Here is a 12563-nt window from a genome sequence, read left to right as displayed (position 1 = left end):
AATTTGGTGATAGCCGCTGCGTAAATCAATCTTGGTGAAAATAGTTGAGTCACTGAATTCATCTAACATGTCATCAAGCCATGGAATGGGATGGCAATATCTAACAGTTATAGCATTGATAGCACGATAATCAACACACATGCGCCAAGAGCCATCTTTCTTTGAGACTAAAAGAACGGGAACAGCACATGGTGATAAGGATTCATGAACATACCCTTTGTCCAAAAGCTCTTTTACCTGTCGCTGAATTTCCTTTATCTCTTCGGGATTGGTGTGGTAGGCTGGACGATTTGGAAGAGAAGCACCTAGTACCAAATCAATTTGATGCTCAATTCCACGGAGTGGTGGAAGTCTAGCTGGCACCTCATCGGGAAAAACATCTTCGAAGTCCTGTAAGAGATCAAGAACAACACTAGGCAGCGATGAAGGTAAATCGGTAGTTGAAAGTAGGACCTCCTTGTGCAAGAGCACAAAGAATGGGGCTGTGGTGTTCTTCACTTCTCTCAAATCACTCCTGCTCACAAATAAGCACTCATTTTGGCATAGCTATTTTGAAGTGGAATGAGGCTTTATGTGGCTGGATGGGTTAGGAGTCTCTCCCTTACTAGTGTTGGGGGCCTCACTCAATTTTCTTTTCTCAGATTCTTCTCTTTTCATGCGAGCCACATCTGAAGCATAGATCTCTTCTGGAGATAATGGAACAAGAACCACCTTCTTGTCTTTGTGAATGAAAGTACATTTGTTAGACCGTCCAACGTGCACCGAATCCACATCAAATTGCCATGGACGACCCAGCAGTAAATGGCATGCTTGCATGGGTACAATATCACAATCAACCTCTCCATGATAATCACCAATGGAGAATGACAAGCAGACCATAGTTAAAACCTTCACTATCCTAGAATTATTCAGCCATTGCATGTGATACGGATGTGGATGGCGACGTGTCTGCAAACCAAGCTTCTTAACAAGCAAAGCACTAACAATATTGTTGCAGCTCCCACCATCAATGATGAAGCGGCACACCTGTCCTTTCACTTTGCATCGTGATTGAAACAAATTGTGGTGCTGGCCTTGCTTAGCAGCAACAAATTGTGTTGAAAGAACCCGCTGAACCACCAAAGAAGGAGCTGGTGTATTCAGAGTAGAAGGCGCCAAATCAGGAAAATCAGCAAGCAACTTATCAAAATTAGCACAAGTAATCTCGGCTGGATGCTGAAGAACATCATCTTGGGATAAGTCATCTTGAGCAAAATCTGGAAGAGATTGAATGGCTAAACAATTCAGACCTAGCTCAAAAGTACCATCCTCTGCTGAATACTCACAAGTGTCAAGAGAAAGGTCTACTAGTGCTTGGGTAATAGGCTCATCCTCCTCTTCACTTTGAGAATCATAAGAACCATCTGCAAGTGCAATAATAGTGCGTCTATTGGGACATTCAACTTGCTTATGTCCATGACCACCACACTTAAAACACTCAATCTTGCTAGTCTTCCGTTGGGCTGCTGTAACAGAGGAGCTGGACTGATTGGAATTTATAGCTTTGTCTCTTGAATCAAAATGTTTGGTAGACATTGAAATTGAACGAGAAGTTGCACGAGATGAAGGTGTGTGCACCCCTGACCCGTGCTGCTGTGAATGGCGCCATGGAGTAGAACTATGAGGAGCTAAAAATGAAGCACGGTTCTTATAAGATTCAGCAAGCTGTCATTCTGCCCTTTTTGCAAAATGTAGCAATTCCTCCATAGTGTTGTAATTATTCATGTCCACCTTGTCTGCGATTGGTTTATTAAGACCAACCAGAAATCGAGCCATCATTGATTCCTCATCTTTAGTGATACCGGTACAAAGTAGACACATTTCCATTTCCTGAAAATATTCATCCACACTACGATGACCTTGGACAAGACATTTCAGCCTCAAATGTAGCTCATGAGAATAATGGGCAGGAACAAATCTCCGCCTCATTTCTTGTTTCATGTCATCCCAAGTAATACGATCATGTCCAACACAGCGGAAATCAGCACACACTTGATTCCACCAAGTGATTGCATAACCTGTGAACTCAATTGCAGCAAGCTTTGCTTTCTTGATAGGAGGACTGTGGCAGAATCGCCCAAAATAGCGTACTTACAGAGGCGCTCATCTTCCACCAGACACTAAGCGCCCCAAAAGCAACTACAGTGAGCGGTGTTCGTCGGGCACACCCCGAGGGAGAACACGAAAGATCCACATTTTTCCCAAGGATCCAATAATGAGAATGAGTTACAACACAAGTCCATCTCATACATTAGAGTTTCTTAAAAAGTACATTATTACAATACCAAATATAGAGTGCGGAATGATAAACAACGGAATATTAAAAGATAACATCTAGCGATAAGATAACGAGGATTCCGTCTGAGCCCACCAGAAAGATCCTCCATACAAGGTACTCCTCAAGCATCACCTGCAACAGGGGTAAATAAACCCTGAGTACACAATGTACTCGCAAGACTTATTCGACCAGTGGGAATACTTTCCCGACTCCAAGGAATATGCTAGGCTTTATGGTTGCTGGTTCTCTTTTAGCAAAAGCAATATTAATAGTGAGTCCTTATTGATACATTATTATCATCAGCCATATTAAGTTTTCATCTAGTCAATCTATATAAGCACCTATTCTACTTTCAAGCAAGAGTTGAGCAATCGATACTGTTCCTTCTCCTTTTTCACTTCCAGTTCTTACTACGGTGCTAAACCACAGACAAGCCGTACCGGATAACCCGACGATTCATGAATCAATGTGCCTAGCTGGGTGCCCCGAAGACACATGCCCCGCTTGTACCCTAGGCACAAGCAGGACTAACCCATCACTCTCCTGTCCCGGGTGTCCCGGTCCTCGTCCAAACTTGGACTCCAAGCCCCCGCCCCTGAGTCCCAGACTCAGTGCGGTGCAAGGACCTCCACCACCTCCTCTTCCCATCAGTCGGTCCAGAAAGAGCCAGATCCACGACAAGAGAGCAGCAAGTCTTTCCTGCGCCCATACCCAAGTATGTGCTCGGGACAATAATCTGTGACTTGCCTAGAGTCATATGCAACGACCGGTCCTTAATCGACACAGACAGGGAAAAAAGTGTAACCAGGCTATACCCTGTTGGCCGCAGGACACAACCCCTCACACCCACCAGTACCAAATCCACATCCCTGCCCGGTCACCATTTTCCTTTCCATTATTTCATCATGATATCATAGTTTAATCACCTATTTGCGAGTAACGGCAGGTTACTCACACTATCGACACCCTGAGCATAGTAGCTACTCGACCTGTACTAGTAGGACTCATGGTGGATATATTTATGCATGTAGTTTCCATAAAATGTCTGTAACATAAATGCATATCATATAAATATATTCAGTGATAATTCAAAAATAGGGGTTATGCACCGGGCCTTGCCTTGGGCAGGTGCTGGGCCAGCAAGGTCAGTACCAATAGGCTCCTAGGCTCCCTCCTATGCGAAGAGCTCCTCCTCATACTCCTCGATCACCTCGTCATACTTCGGCTCACAGACGGGTATGAAGTCTACCTGTTCGTGATCTACATGAAATGATGATGCAATGATTAACACTACAGCAATAGCCTCTCTAAATGCAAAAGTACATTTATTAACTACTAAGTGAGATCTACCCACTAAAGACTAAGCTACGTACTAGCACCACTGACAAGTATGAACGTGACATACGTTCTTACGGTGACTACGGATATTCCTACCCTTAATGCCAATTTACGATACATACAATAAAGCAAGGATAATAACTACGCTATTAAGCAACTCGCTCTACGTCTACCAATTTTTATAGCAAGTATATAAAGGCCTAAGGAACCTACTGTAAAATTTCTAAAGCTAAAACTATTACCGATTTGCCACAAGAATTCCTGCAATTATTGATTGATATAATGCTAAGCTTTCTACTTAAATCTTATGAGCCTACCATCCTAACAGCTAATGGTGAACTAACTATACTAACAGGTAGATGATATTTTTGCGAACCTAACAAACTTTGTTTCACTATTTTTGGACAACCATGCAATTTACTATGATTTATCGAAGTTGGATTCCTAATAGAAAATAAATAAACATTTCTATTCTCAGGAAAATAAGAAAACCGAATTCTCTTACGTCGGCCCACAACTCGCGGCTCGGCCCAGTGCGCCATCCCACCCGTGCGCGACAGCAGGCCACCGCGCGGCCCACGCAGAGGCGCGGCCTAGCCGGCCAACGGCCCGCGACGGGGGAAAGGCCGGTGCGCGATGGCAAATATGCACGAACACCCCCGACGTACTCGGTATTTGCTACGAGCTCTATGGTACTATTTCACTAGTCTATAGTTTTATGGTTACGTCCTCCCCTTCCTTCTTCTTAACGATGGTGAAGTCCCTCAACACCAGTGCGCGCACCGGCGCGACGACGCGGGCACTGAGCGACCACGCCGGCCTCACCCGAACCTCTACTGCCTACCTAAGGGGTCGATAGGTACCTTGACGACACGTAGAAGCTACTGGAGGCAACACGGCGAGCAGAGGCGTAGTCACGAACTCCCTCCCCGGCGGTGGCCCTTGACCTACAAAGGCGGGCACGTTCCCGTAAGCAACAACAAAGACCAAGCCAGCACATGAACCAGCGAGCACCAGGGAGTGCTCACGGATACCTTCGCATTGACGGTGCAGTCAGAGGTGGTCAGAGCAGAGCTAGCCACGTGCGCGCGTGGCGGTGCGGCGATGCCCGACGGTGGCATGACTGCGCCAGAGACTAGTACACGGCGGCAGGGCTTAAACTAAGGTGAGCACGGTGACACCTGACTGGAGGAGAGGCTAGAAGCAGGATGGATTGGACCGAGATGCTTTGGTGGCGGTGGTAGCCGACGGCGCAGGCGCTCTTGGTCTTAAGGAGCTGAGGTCGCAGCTTTTCAAAATTTGGGCCTATGGCGGAGCTATAGTCGGCGATGTGGGGTCGGTAGGGTAGTAGGCTATCTGGCGGAGTTGATCACGTGGTCAATTTGATTATGGTACTGTAGTTGCGGTGAATTGTGGAAAATCGTCACGACGGGCATGGGACAGCGAAGGCAGGGGAGGTCATGGCGTGTCTTGGCTCAGACCTGCGGTGGTTGTCAATGCAATTACTGGCGTGCACAACCATGGGGGAGCAGTAGGGCATGGCTCCAGGTGCCAGTCAGCATGGCATAGCAGCAAGCCGACGAGGCAATGGCATGGAGACGCAGCAGGCAGCGTTCGACAAGGGACACAGCGCGATTGTGACACCGAGGTGACAGCGGGTAGGCTGTCATCCAACGCACGAGCAGCCAAAGCGATGTCAACGGGCGTAGAACCGGCGTGGTGACAGGCGGCGTGTAGCATGGGCCCAGCGTGCTCCCAACCAAGGCAGCGCAGAGCAGGACATGCGCGTCGTGTCCCGGCGGCAAGGAGACGTGGCCTGTGCCTCGGCGCGTAGGGCGAGCCAGCCGTGGCGGCAGGCGAGTAGCAGCGGGGCTGTGGCTGCAGGCGAGCAGCAGTGAGGGCAGATGGCCAGGACGCGCAGGCCGTGCATGTGCACGGCGTAGTGGGGTGCAGTGGGGCGTGGCCATGGGTGCTGGCAAGCCAGCAGTGGGTGGTGATCGTGCCCAGGGATAAGCCAGGTGTCGTGCACGTTTTTTAAAGTAGTGAGAAACCTTTTACGCAATGCTCCAATCGCTAAACTAATTGCTCGATGCGCAAGAAGGTTCATCAAGCTATCGACCGCAGTCATTACATCACGCTACTTCTTAAGCCAATCGCTCCACAAAGCTTGCCGAAGGTGGCTTCGTCGACCTCTCCTAAAACTTACGCGAACGACGCCATTTTGAACGAGCTCACGTCGAAACCCCCAGTTCGACCTATGAACACACTATCTAACCATCCTTGCCCTCGACTAGCTAACTATCGCCGTTCACAAAACGTCCTTTAGCCTTTTTAGTTTCCAGAACAATGCGAGTACACAGTATTATATGAAACGTAACCACGGACTCATGTTTTGTATGAATGTTTCAAGTACCGAACATTGAGTTATACTTTATGTCATACACATATGCACATAATTCAGATGCTTACGAAATGTTTAAGCAAAACATTACAATGTAACACTGGGGTGTTACAAGGATAAGTATAGAAATCAAAGATCTGATCAACCTTGGTCTCCCACTCAAAATAATCATCAGCACTTTCCTTTCCATTAAATTTTGGAATAGACACTTTCACTTTGCTTAAACCATCATCATCACGATGACGACAATGGTCACGATAACCATGATGGACACCATGCCAATGATCATCCATGTCGGACAACATATCATCATCACCATCATAATCTCCACCTCCAACTAGATCGCACCGAGCACGACCAAAACCATGGCCAAACCCACCACGTCCATGTCCATGACCAGCGGCACGACGTGGTGCCTCGTTATCCTCATTGTCATCATCCTCATTTGGTGGTGGTTCTCTATGAGGCATGTTCAATTGGAGAGTTTGTAGTTGTTGCATCAAATCATTCATTTGTGTACGCAGCTCCTAGAATTCCTCCACCGAAACAGCAGCACCATCTCCATGTCCTACCATATTAGTAGAGGGGAAAAATAGGACAATATATATGTGGAATATATGTGGAATCACTCCCTCACCACTTGCTGAATAAGTTCTTTCTCTTCCTGGAAAGGGCAAGAACCGGGGCTACAATCTATAGTGGAAGAGTGATTGTACCAGAGACTATGGTGCAACAGCTCACGGTGCTTTTTAGTGGAGCACAAATGAGAGGCTGTAGGTTTTCTATTTGTCTATGTGTGGACTGTAGGTATATAAAAAACTATCCTACCAAAATAAAAATGACCCTAACGAGTAAATGGAGGCTCTGGTACCAGATGATAGGCACACGTCTATAGATCACGTGTGACGAGTAGTTGTGTCCCGATCTTCTCGAAGGATCCGCAAACTTGATAACTTGTTGCTGTGTGACCTGGTGAAGAGGCAATGCACCGCAAAGGCTGCCCACGCGATGAACTACCGAGACAATCACCCTTCCACGTACCGATGAAACAGCCCACGCAATCACGCCGTATAGATGTGAAGGCACAAACTGGGTGAACCACAGTTTGGCGTTCTACAACTCCCTCAGGAATCGAAAGAATAAGTTTGCAAGCCTCTCAAGACTCATGCTGGAACAAGAACTCAAAGAGTTTGTATTTCTGAATTTGCAATCTCAAAGTTATTGTTCACATCACCCATTACAAGGATATATAATACTAGTTGAGTTTTAGTTTGGAAGAAATAAATGAGAACATGTAGTGGAAAGTTGTAACACTACTTTTATTAATAGCCAGGCCTAGTGGGATGCATGGATGGTTGGCATTCTTCTGCATGCATGCTAGAACGTGTGTGGATAGCAACCCGGTTGCTGGCTGCATGCATTCCTAACTTCCAAAATATTTGCTTGCACTCCAACGACTGTTATTCATGGTAGCTAAATGTTCTTTTCTCTCTCTCTTGCATGTCCAGGTTCCTTGCTTATATTTGGCGGGCAGAATCCATCATCATCCCACGCTTGTTCATGCACTCCATCATTCCTAAGAACATTGAAACAAGTACTAAAAAACATAGGCCCATTCAACATAATCTGATTATTAAGCATAAGGTTAGCGTTCACCTGAGAATGAATTTCCTTCTCCAATTGTTTTGCTCTACTCCTTGTAATCGGACCAGCTATATCAAATGTAGTTTCATTTGGAGATGAGTGAATGCTAGGAATGTCCTCATTAGGCACTCCCTAGGCATGTTGGGTTGCATGACACGGCCTGCTATTCAATGGTTGGCCCGGTGCTGGCCCGGTGGATATCATGGGATCTAAGCACGTGTTTAGTTCTGGGTTCAACGGGGATGGGTTGAACCCAACCCAGATTTTTGGGATGGGATGAACCCATCTAATGTTTGGTTCTAGAGGTTGGGTTCAACCCACTTTGTGTTTGGTTGTACGGTTTTTGTGCGAGTGGGTTCAGTCGCTGACTAGTGGGGCCCACGTGGCAGTCACTCAACTTCTTATTCTACCTCCCGATGCTCCCTCCCGTTGGCTGCTGCTCGCCGAGGTCATGCGCTGCTCCCGCTGGCACTCGCTCGTCGAGGTCACGCGCTGCTCCTGCTCAGCGAGGCCACGCGTTGCTCCCATCGTCTCGCCTCCAGTCACCACCGTCGCCGCCATTAACAGGAGCTCGACCACTACCTCGATGTCCCTCATCCGAGCATCTCTGCCGCCTCCATTAAGTTCTATAACATCACAAGAATACGACGAATCCGCCCCTCAACTTCTCCAGCTGAAACCGCAAAGGTCGAGCTTATGACTTAAAACAAAGCACTGCCGGGAGATAACCCGTTAGCTTGCTATTTTCAATTCAATAAAGTTTGTTTAGTTTCTATCTTCTTATCATCATAAGTAGTAGTAGTAGTAATAATAAATAAAAAATAGTTTACCTTTTAAATCATGCTTTTCCCTTCAAATAAAATAGAGCGAACCCAATGAAGATTGAGCTTGATTGTTGCACCGGCCGATGGACACACATCGGTCGGGTTTGTAGTATCACCTTGCATTAGTCTTTGTTGCAGATATCAAAATCATGAATCAAGACTTTTAAGCAAGCATCAAGAGTGACATCAAGAAGAAGGAATTCAAGTAAAGAACAAGGTATAAAAGTGCAATTCAAGAGTGAAACTAATCGGGCATAGAATTCTTGGAAGCAAATGTGATGGTCCATTCAAAGTCATCATCATGAGCCGTCACGCTTCAAAACAATAAAGGTAACATCTCTAAGGTATGTGGTTAATGTTTAAATCATTACCTTTGACCCGATAAGCATGAATATTTGATATGATTGAACTTGTTTAGTTTTGCTAACACAATGATCAAGCTTAGCTTTTTAATCATGTCTTCTTTCTGTTCATAATCATAGCCAACTCTTTTAAGTTCTTGCTACCTTGAGCAGTAGAAGTGTGCCCAAAATGATTGTGCATATGTTCTTCTATCTTGTCTTGACTGAATCCAACATAGGAAGAGTAGAGTTTGAGATGTTAAAATTGAATGATCATGATTTGTTTTTACATTCTCATCTCTAAAACAAATGCTTAAACATGAACCTTTTCTTATGCAACATGTTGTCATGTTGAGTTTGGATAAATTTTGTGACCATGTGAACTAGTGGCACTTCAAAGATTTGAACTATCTCCTTCATAAATACCCCTTTTTGCCTTTTTGTGAAGAGAGACATGGAGCTAAAAAAAGTTGGGCACATGAAGGTCCAAGTAAAATAAAAAAATATGGGCACATGAAGGTCCAAGTATATTAAAAGTATATTATATAAAAATAATAATAGCTCCATGATCTCAAATGTTATCTTGTGGGGGTCATTAGCTTGAGAAGTGTCACAACTTTCACTAGGAACATTGTTTAACTTAACAATATACATGACATAGGTATGTTTCTCCTTCACCTTGATTTCCCTTTTGGTATGATAAATGTTTTAGGTGCTTTTGTTTCATTTCCAATCATGCTATGCGCCTCTGTTTGCTTTTCAATAAGAGGAATAAAGTTTTGGTTCACTAGTACATTTGTACTAGTAGAACCCTGTTGCTTGCATTCTTTGTGTCTTTGAATAAGCACAAATGCTGAAGGAATAGGTGTGGGGGTTGGGCAACCCAACCCCAACTTAAGCAACTTCTTCTCCGATGAAAAACACTGAGGCTACACATAGAAGCACTTCATACATCAGCATCAACTCACTGGACTTCATCTCAATATAAGACGTAGGTTTGTATCTTGGTACCCCTCTCCTACATTTATCTCCTTGAAAATGAATGCATAAAAGCCAATTTATTCATGTTATTAAAACTTGAACTTTAAAACATGACCCCAAGATTTGATCATGACTTATCTTGCGAGATTGGCTTGCATAATCTTTATTCCCTGTCTTTCACTTAATGCTTGTGGGAACCTTACTTAGGATAACATTACCTAAGTTGTTGTGAAGTGTGATATAGTGATGACAAGTGTTTTGGAGACTTTTGTTTTGAACAAAATTTAAAACCATGGCTTCATAACTCCTCTATGGTATAAATGTTCTACTAGAGCCATAGGCAATATCTTGACAAACCCATACTTTCTTGCTGCTTAGATTTTGTTTTGAGTTTTGTCAAATTGTGTGACCCTAGTGAGTGATGCACCATGCTTACATGATCAAGATCACATACACTCCACCCATATATGCTTTACTCTTAAACTGAGAGTAAGCAAAAACATATTTTCCACACTTATCCTATGCTCTTACACTGAGAGCTAGCATAGACATTCCTTTTCACCTCTCCACAAACATGCCTTTCCACCTTTCCACAAAATAAAGACTCCATGTATCCAGGACTCTCTCCATTCTCCATACAAGTCTAAAAAATAGACATGGGCTATATGTTATGAGAAAAAAATAGAGAGAGAAAGTTGAAAAAAGAGAGTTGGAAAAGATGATGAAAAAAAGAGTTGAGTGAAAAAAGTGTCGAGCAAAAAAAAGAGGATGAGCATCAAAGATAGCCCATGATCTCAATCATCTAGATTTGGAGAGAGAATCTTTAAGGAGTCAACCTTCCACTCATATCCACACACTTGCACTCTTGATCATGTTTGTATGTTGTTTTCCTCTATGGATCCATGCTTTGACTTTACAATATAAACATTCTAGGTATGCCTTTTAAATTCTCCTACCCAAAACTCCACATAAGCTATAGTTTTAGGACCTTTAGGCAAAGAAAGATCCTTGTGAGGATAGATACACAAATACCACTAAGTGATTTGAGAGAACCATATGAGGAGTAACATAAGCTATGTTTTGTTTTGAAAAATATTGTCAAAAACTCGAATCTCATTTGAGAAGAAGTGATCTATGTCTTCAAGTTAGAACTGCTCCATTTCTCAACCACCCAAGGTAATGTTCTAGCCACTTCAAAACCCATAGGTATGAGTATGTGACTTGGAATATCTTTTATGCTTGCATCACATCCTAAGAAAGTTGTGTATCAAATCCACCTAAATCTTAGCTCGGTCCTCTTTCTTGTTCGAATCCTTTACTCGGGACGAGCAAAGGTTCGGTGTGGGGGAGCTTGTTGACGATCACTAACACCCGTTTTGACCATCAATATTTCACCTAGCGTGACAAACATCTCCAACCACCCACACCCACTCATGACATGTGGGCCAAGCTTCTAGAAGAAGGGAGGCCCCACCTATCATAGGGGGGCAGGTTGGCACCCCTAGGTGGCTTAGGGGTGTCCCCCTCTCTCCACCTCCATTGGCATGCCTCCATGCAAAGAAGCACATGCTCAATTATTCTCCACCCTTGATTATATGATGGTTTGATGTAATGGAGGAGGATGTAGAGCACATAGATTGATAATGTGGCGATGGAGTAGCCCCTACTCCACCTCAAGCTACAAATAGGACCCCTCTCCCTCATTTGTAAATGCACCATCTCATTCCATCACTCCAAGTGAGAGTAGTAGCTAGACGAAGCTCTGTAGCTCTACTACTTAGAAGTAGAAGATAGGGAGAGAGTGAGGAGAAGCTTGGGGAGGAGCCGGGTGTTGGGCCCCAATTTAGGGTCCTCTATGCATCATGTATCAGTCCCTGGATCAATAGCTGATACCTACAATTCAAACAAGATTGATATAAAAAACCATACTTTTATTGCTAATGGGAAAAACACATTACATGGTTTGGGTTACATAGCTTGGCCACTGGCCTTATATTGTATATCAGAGTTCTATGATAGCAGTCCTATGTCATCGTGGCTCCATTCCTACAGGCAGCTTGGAGTGCGGACGTAACCCTAGACTTATTACTTAAGTGCATTCCTATGTCCCAATCATTGTAGTCCTAGTGTAGCTCCTTCGTGTAGTCGTACGGCTCCATCTTCGAGTATACCCCAGTTGTCCTATCCTTGCATAGTCCTCAATAGCTCTATACTTGTATGTTGTCCTATCTTCGCGTAGCTCCAGTAGTTCTATCCAGGTATGTGCTCCTATAGCTTTACTTCTAAAACGTAGAATGGAGGGGGTTGAGTACATAAAGTACTCAACAAGCCCTAAACTTTGGGTGGAGGTGATGTGGAAGGGGAAGGCTATATGTGGAGGTGGTTATGGTGGTTGAGGTAAAAGTGGTAGGTTGTAGTAATTATAATTATAGGTTGGACCCTAGTAGAGCATTACCATTCTCACCAATTTTTGAGGTTATTCACAATTTACCAAATTAGTAGAGTACGTCTTACCAGATTATGAAGTCTAATCATAGTATCCCATCCTAACATCTACCCATTCTAAGGATGTGGCTATTCGAATAGATTCAATAAACTCTACAGAGGGGTACAAATTTCCCTACATGATAGGCGTAATCAATACCAGGGCCAGTGGTGCGACAGGCCTAACAAGATCCCATACCCACTTGAGTGCTACCCTAGATTTCCATATAACT

Source organism: Miscanthus floridulus, chromosome 3, assembly GCF_019320115.1.
Source record: "Miscanthus floridulus cultivar M001 chromosome 3, ASM1932011v1, whole genome shotgun sequence".
In the NCBI taxonomy this organism is placed as follows: Eukaryota; Viridiplantae; Streptophyta; class Magnoliopsida; order Poales; family Poaceae; genus Miscanthus; species Miscanthus floridulus.
The sequence above is the reverse complement of the archived record's forward strand: the minus strand, read 5'-3'. Positions refer to the sequence as shown.